The sequence below is a fragment of the Balaenoptera musculus genome, chromosome 2 (assembly GCF_009873245.2).
Source record: "Balaenoptera musculus isolate JJ_BM4_2016_0621 chromosome 2, mBalMus1.pri.v3, whole genome shotgun sequence".
Classification (NCBI taxonomy): domain Eukaryota; kingdom Metazoa; phylum Chordata; class Mammalia; order Artiodactyla; family Balaenopteridae; genus Balaenoptera; species Balaenoptera musculus.
In genome coordinates, this window is record NC_045786.1 from 45454039 (window position 1) to 45461889 (window position 7851).

Sequence of the window (7851 nt, forward strand, 5' to 3'; positions counted from 1 at the left end):
TAGGCATGGGATGTTAAAAATGAATGCTATCTGCAAGTGAAATGTTAAGATTCCTACAAGTAGTCAAACTCGTATGAAAGATTCGGGGATGCTTTAGATAAAGTTTATGGATTATGGTTTCACAGTGTGATAATTAAAGATAATTTAATAGGAATGTTGAAGTCTGGCCAAGCTCTCCTGGTTCTCTTCTCAAACCTCACACACCAGTTTCCAGTCCTGCTTGGTGTCTTACAGGCATCTCTTCCTCAGCAGTTCGGAAATTCAGCATTATCTTTCCCTCCATGTGTTCAGGACCCCTAACCCCACAGTCTCCTTCTAGCTTTGTTATGCCCCTTATTGGCGCAGGCATCTTATGTGCTGGGGGGCCCTTGGCATCCCTTTTTTATTCCTCATGCTTTTATCACCATCTCCCAACCCATAAAATCTGGTAGATCAGTGTTGACACATTATCTTGTCCGTTTATGTTTTGTACATTTCCAATCGCGACCACCCAAGGCACCGCCCAAGCTGAGGCCTCTATAACCTCTCACAAGTCAAGGTAGGTAATGGTGCCAATTACATTATGCCAGGTCAGTATTCATTCAGATTATTCTTTTCCCTTGAAATAGTTTCTCCCCAGTTTCTATCCAAATTAATTCTACCCTCCTTCAAAACTTTCAGAAGTCTCCTGCCCACATTGGCTTTCTTAGTTCCTTGGCTGGATTAGAGTCCATCTTTCTCTTTTGCACCCCGACATCTTAGATATCTTTCTGGCATCTGCCGTATTCTGCCATCGCTCATAATTACCAGAGGCCTTGACTCCCACTTCCCTCCACTGGATAGCCCATCCTATCTGTCATCTAATAGTCACTCAGAAAATACATGATTAACTGACCAGGTCATAGAGAACATTTCTTTCTCTGCCTTTTCATGTGTGATTCTCAGAACAGAGAGCTGAGCTGAATAAATTAGTGTGGTCTATCCCAGGAAATAATTTCTTGCATTAAGTGCACACCTCATATTATGTGATACTACTTATAAGCTCTGGCCATGTTGATTATAAACTTTTAAATTAAACAGTGTCATATTTGGAGAAGTCCTTACCTACATATCAAAGGAAAATATAATGTTTATTTGTAGGTGGTAAAACAATTTTTGATTCTTTTTCTTATTATTTATCACTGAACAAACATATATTGAATGTTGATGATATACTTGAACAAAACAGATTACCTACATATCAAAGGAAAATATAATGTTTATTTGTAGGTGGTAAAACAATTTTTGATTCTTTTTCTTATTATTTATCACTGAACAAACATATATTGAATGTTGATGATATACTTGAACAAAACAGATTACATTCCCTTGGTAGAGCCAGGCATTAAACAAATATTTTCAAGCAATGGCATGACATTCTCAGATTCAGCTTTTAAAGTGATCATTCTGACTGCAGTGGGTACACTAGCAATTACGAATGACCAGAGAAGAGCCAGTTGTAGAGCTTCTGATAAGTTGATGTTTGCCTGGACTTTCAAATAAGGGCACTGGAAAAAGAAACACATATAAGTGAAATCAGAGAATGGTTAAGAGATTAAAGTGAGCAGGACTTCACAATTGCTTGACTATGGAGTGAGGGAGAGAGTAGATCAAGGATGGCACTCAGTCCTCTTGTCTCTGGGTCTAGAAAGATCATCTCGCCTTTTACCAAGAGAGAGGATTGTAAGAGCATCCAGGGGAAGAACTGCAGGAGCCCAATTTTAGATGACGTTGAATTTGGGATGCTTGAGAAGCCTCCAAACGGGGATGTCTATGAGGTGACTGAAATGGAGCTAAAAGAAATACACTGTACTTGAGAGAGATACATTTAAGGGCCAACAGTCATAGAAGATGAATGAAGCTACATGCTTTAAGAGATTGAACTCAACACTCATAGTCATATATATATAAAGATTAGTCAGCTAAGACTGTAAATAGAAATAGAATTAAATAGGAAAGCAGTAAGCATGTGCAGTCATAGAATTCAAGGATAGAGCATGTTTCCAGAAAGGTGTGGTCGGTAGTGCTAAATGCCACTGTGAACACATAGATTGAGGACAGAATGATGACCTTAATGACATGGCAGTTTGGGAGGACCTTGGCAACAAGTCATTTCAGGGGAGCGGTAGGAGTAGAAAAGATTGAGGTTGAGACGTGAGTGGATGTCAGAATGTGGAGACTGAATGAAGGTAACTTTGCAAATTTCCACTGGAGGGAGATGAGGGAGAGAGGGCAGAGATTGGGAATGAAAGAAGGGCTACAGGATGATTGTAGTAAGAGGAAAAATTAGATGTGTCATGAACTCAGTATATACCCATCAGCTACAAAAAATTCTTCATGAGTATGAGATGGAGTTAACTATATTCATTATTTAAAATTACGTTCTGTCAAAACCCACCTCATTTATGTAGTCTTAATCTAACTTTTATGGCAACAGAATGGTTGAAAAATCGAAATAGAATATTCTCTGAAAATATAATGAGTAGTCAATTGAAAATTGAATAAAAGTTGAAGGGTGACTTCTCAAGAATGGCTTAAAGCACATTACCTCTTTATATAGGTCTCTTTGTATAAAACCTGCCATTCTGTTCCGGCATTTTAATGTAATAATTTACACAGGAAAATGGACAGTCAAGCATATCAGAACGGTTAACATTTTATAGCACTTATCAAATGCCAGATACTTTCTAGGTGCTTTAGATGTAATAACACATTTAATAATTTTTTGAAAAGCAACTATGATATTCCCTCTAAATACTTATTAAAAAAAAAAAAAACACCCATCTTATACAAACTGTCCTAGAAAACAGCAAGAAAGATTACACTCTTCTATACATTTATGAGGCCAGGATAATCTTCATCCCAAAACCCAACAAGATGATACAAGAATGGAAAATTACTCACCAAAATCCCTCATGAATATAAATGTAAAATTATGAAAGATATATAAGCCTCTGCACTGAAGAAAATTAATGAAAGGAAGAAGATATACAAATGATGGTGTTCATGGATTAGAAATTCAGCATATTAAGATGTCAACAGATTGAATGTAAACCTGGTAAAAATTAGAGGTTTTTTTTTTTTTGCGGAAATTAATCAGCTGACTCTAAAATGTATATGGAAATACAAGAGTTCAAGAATAGTCAAAGCAATCTTACAGGTAGTAACTCTAGCAGATGTCCAGATGTATTACAAAGCTATTGTAACTAAGACAATGTGGTATTGGCACAAGCATGGACAAATATATCAAAGAAGTAGAAAAGACCAGAAGCAGACCCACACATATTTGGTAACCTGTGACCTAATTTATGTCAAAGGTAACATATTTGCAATGCATAGGGAAAAGACCTTTTTGGAAAATGATGCTGGGTTATTTTAGTATCCATGTGGTTAAAATGAATCTTGACCTCTTCCATATATAATTTACAAGAATCAATTCCATATGAGTTTGCAGGTCCAAAAGTGGATGGCAAAATAAAGATTTCAGAAAAAGACATAGGAAAATATTTTCACATCTATGTGATAAGCAAAAAGATTTCTTAAACTGGAGACAAGATGCTAATAATAAAGGGAAAATACTGTTAAGTTGTTGATCATTACAATTAATCTTTTCCTCAAAAAATATGACTGAGTGTAAAGATAAGCCACAAAGTGGGAGAAGATATGTAATCTCTATATGTAAACTGACAAAGGATTCTTATCCGGAATACGTAAAGAATTTCTACAATGAAAAGGCCTATAACCCAGTAGAAAAATGGGCAAAAGACTTGAACAGGCACTGTACAAATGAGCCTATCCAAATGGCCAGCAAATATATAAAAAGGTGCTTAACATCATTAGTCATCAGGCAAATGGAAACTGAAATCACAAAATGATACGATTGCACAAAGCCAGAATAACTAAAGTAGGAAAGTCAATATTAAGCATTATCAAGAATATGGGAAAAAAATTCTCATACTTGCTGGTGGGTGGGAACATAAATTGGTACAACCACTTTGGAAAACTGGTTGGCAGTATCTATTAAAGCTAGCTATATGAATACCCTATGACCCTTCCCCCAGGTTTACTCTTAGGTTTATAACCAATAGATATGTACATGTCAATAAAAGGCATGCCCGAGAATATTTGTAGCGGCGCTACTTGTATAATTCCAAACTAGAAACAGTATATAGATAGATAGATAGATAGATAGATAGATAGATAGATACCCATCAATCGCTGGGTTGATCAGTAAATTGTGACTCTACAATGGAATACATAGAGAAATGAAATGAAAAATTGTTACATGCAACAGCATGGACAAATTTCACAAACAATGTTGAGCAAAAGGAACAAGACAGATGCACAGATAAATGCAATGTATGATTTCATTTATGTCAATTTCAAAAACAGGGAGAATACAGTCTATGGTGTTAGAAGTCAGGAGGCTGTGGGGATAGTGACTAAAAGAATGTATGAGTGGGCTCCTGGGATGATGGTAATGGTCAGTTGTTTTGGTTTGGACTCTAGTTATGTGAACTTGTTCACTTTGTGAAATTCCCTGAACTTAAGACTAATGTAATTTCCTGCATGTTTCCTAAAAAGAAAAGAAAAACGATGAAGCATGACAATTTTATTCCTAATTTACAATGAAAGAAACCAAGACCAATCACTGTTAAGTATTTTAAACATGAAAAGGGAGAACCCATTCAAATAAACCTTTAAAATTGTGTAAGAGTTGGAAGTCATTTTAAACGATAAACCCAAAGAAGGCAGTTCTTACATAATCTTATTGCCTTTGAGTTTTCGATTTCATGTTAAATCAACCATCAGTTTTAAAAAATCTTTATTATCAGGAGTACTAAAAATGACTTCCAACTGATTACATGATGGAGCATTAAAAAGTTGCTTTGCATGAGCAAACTGACCCATAAAACCTCAGGATTCTAAGTGTTCCAGAAAATTTTAACTTTTTACAGTTTATACTTAGGTTCATTGAGCCTGGCATCCTAGGACAACATCTCTCACATGAGTTATTTTTTTTCCCTTTTCACATATTAAAGCTTGTAGAGCAAAAAGGTGATGGAATTTTTGTGGTTCCTGAGAAAGGCTATGTGTCTTCTCTCCCATGGGAAGAAATAGAGATAGATGATGATAGATGATAGATAGATAGGTAGATAGATAGATAGATGATAGATAGGTGATAGGTGATAGATGGATAGATAGATGATAAATGGATGATAGAGATAGATGATAGATATAAATATAGATGATATAGATGAGAGTATGTATACACATATATATGCATATATCTCTATATTGCTGAAGTGAAAACTTTACCTTCTTAGGCTCAGTAGTTGGAGGCCTACAAATTAAACTCAACTAACAGATTAATAAGAGAAAGAACAGATTTTAACCTTGTAAGGGAGTTCACAAAGAAATGTGACTCAAAGAGGGCAGTTGAATTTGGGACTTAAACACCATCTTAAGAGACGAAGGGAAGGAGGAGAAGGGCATGTAAAATGGGAAGACAAATGACTTGTTAGAGGGGAGAAGGGAGGAACAGCACATGGGAAAACAGATGACTTTTAGGAAAATTAGATGGGCCCTTAGGAGAATAGACAGATGGGAGATAGGATAGTTTTGTGGCAATGTCTCTCTAGGTGTGGTGCCTTTTCATTGTCCCTGGTGATAAGAGTCAACCTTCCTAGGTTGCTCCTGGGCAGGGGATTTAAAACAACTGAGTTCTTTTTGGGAGGCTCTGCTTTCAGTCGGATAAAGGAGTTCAGAAAAAAAAAAATCGTCTGTTGATTCTCAAATGTCTTCAGTTCAAAATAATTTTTATGTCACAACTGTATTTTCTGTACTCCTTCAATATGTATATACATACACATGTATAGTCGTATGTTTTTGTGAGATTTCACATATCTCCAAAAATTGATCCAAAGACTCCAATTAAGAACCCAAGAACTGTGTGTTCAGGTGAAACATTAGAAGTTTGTCTCTTGCTGCATTTGAAACCTCAGGGTGCAGGGTGTGTTTTTCTAGGAGCCCAATGTCAGTAGCCTGCTCATTGCCAGAATCCGACTCATTTATTTCTGATCCAGCTTTTCTCTGGGAAATGTTTTATTAAGCTAGTCTTTATAGGCTGAAAAATCCTAAAATTTCAGTTGGTTTTCCATTCCCTTAATTCATTACAATAATACATACAAGCTTCTACCCTCCATGTATTTTCATTATCAGATCAAAACAACTGGTTGGAAAAGTGAAAACACATGAAATCATTTGTTTAACTGCATAATAAATAGCTGCCATAACTGACTCAGTATGCATCTACCCAATAAATGCTTGCTGTGAGTTTGTTTTTGTTTTGGCATTTTTATCCCCAAAAGGCCTGCACAACCCAGAGCAGTGGTCCAGCCAAGCAAAGTTAACAGGGACAAGTGGAACATTCCTGGCACAGTGAAGGGAGACTGCAGATTGGTTTTATTTAGTCGAGGCATGAATCACCTGTTGGGCTCTATGTTGGGCTGCACCCAGGCAGAAACTGGAGGTTGCTGGACACGAATCTGGTATAAGAAGTGGGAGGCTTTGATTTGTATTTCTCTAATGATTAGTGATGTTGAACATCCTTTCATGTGTTTGTTGGCAATCTGTATATCTTCTTTGGAGAAATGTCTATTTAGGTCTTCTGCCCATTTTTGGATTGGGTTGTTTGTTTTTTTGATATTGAACTGCATGAGCTACTTGTGTATTTTGGAGATTAATCCTTTGTCAGTTGCTTGGTTTGCAAATATTTTCTCCCATTCTGAGGGTTGTCTTTTCATCTTCTTTATGGTTTCCTTTGCTGTGCAAAAACTTTTAAGTTTCATTAGATCCCATTTGTTTATTTTTGTTTTTATTTCCATTTCTCTAGGAGGTGGGTCAAAAAGGATCTTGCTGTGATTTATGTCATAGAGTGTTCTGCCTATGTTTTCCTCTAAGTTTTATAGTGTCTGGCCTTACATTTAGGTTGTTAATCCATTTTGAGTTTATTTTTGTGTATGGTGTTAGGGAGTGTTCTAATTTCATTCTTTTACATGTAGCTGTCCAGTTTTCCCAGCACCACTTATTGAAGAGCTTGTCTTTTCTCCATTGTATATTCTTGCACTGGTCAGAATGGCCATCATCAGAAAATCTACAAACAATAAATGCTGGAGAGGGTGTGGAGAAAAGGGAACCCTCTTGCACTGTTGGTGGGAATGTAAATTGATACAGCCACTATGAAGAGCAGTATGGAGGTTACTTAAGAAACGAAAACTGGAACTACCATATGACCCAGCAATCGCACTACTGGGCACATACCCTGAGAAAACCATAATTCAAAAAGAGACACGTACCACAATGTTTATTGCAGCACTATTTACGATAGCCAGGATATGGAAGCAACCTGAGTGTCCATCGACAGTTGAATGGATAAAGAAGATGTGACACATATATACAATGGAATATTACTCAGCCATAAAAAGCAAGGAAATTGAGTTATTTGTAGTGAGGTGGATGGACCTAGAGTCTGTCATACAGAGTGAAGTAAGTCAGAAAGAGAAAAACAAATACTGTATGCTAACACATATATACGGAATCTAAAAAAAAAAAAGTGGTTCTGAAGAACCAAGGGGCAAGACAGGAATAAAGACGCAGACATAGAGAATGGACTTGAGGACACGGGGAGGGGGAAGGGTAAGCTGGGATGAAGTGAGAGAGTGGCATGGACATATATACTCTACCAAATGTAAAATAGATAGCTAGTGGGAAGCAGCCACATAGCACAGGGAGATCAGCTCAGTGCTTTGTGAACACCTAGATGGGTGGGCT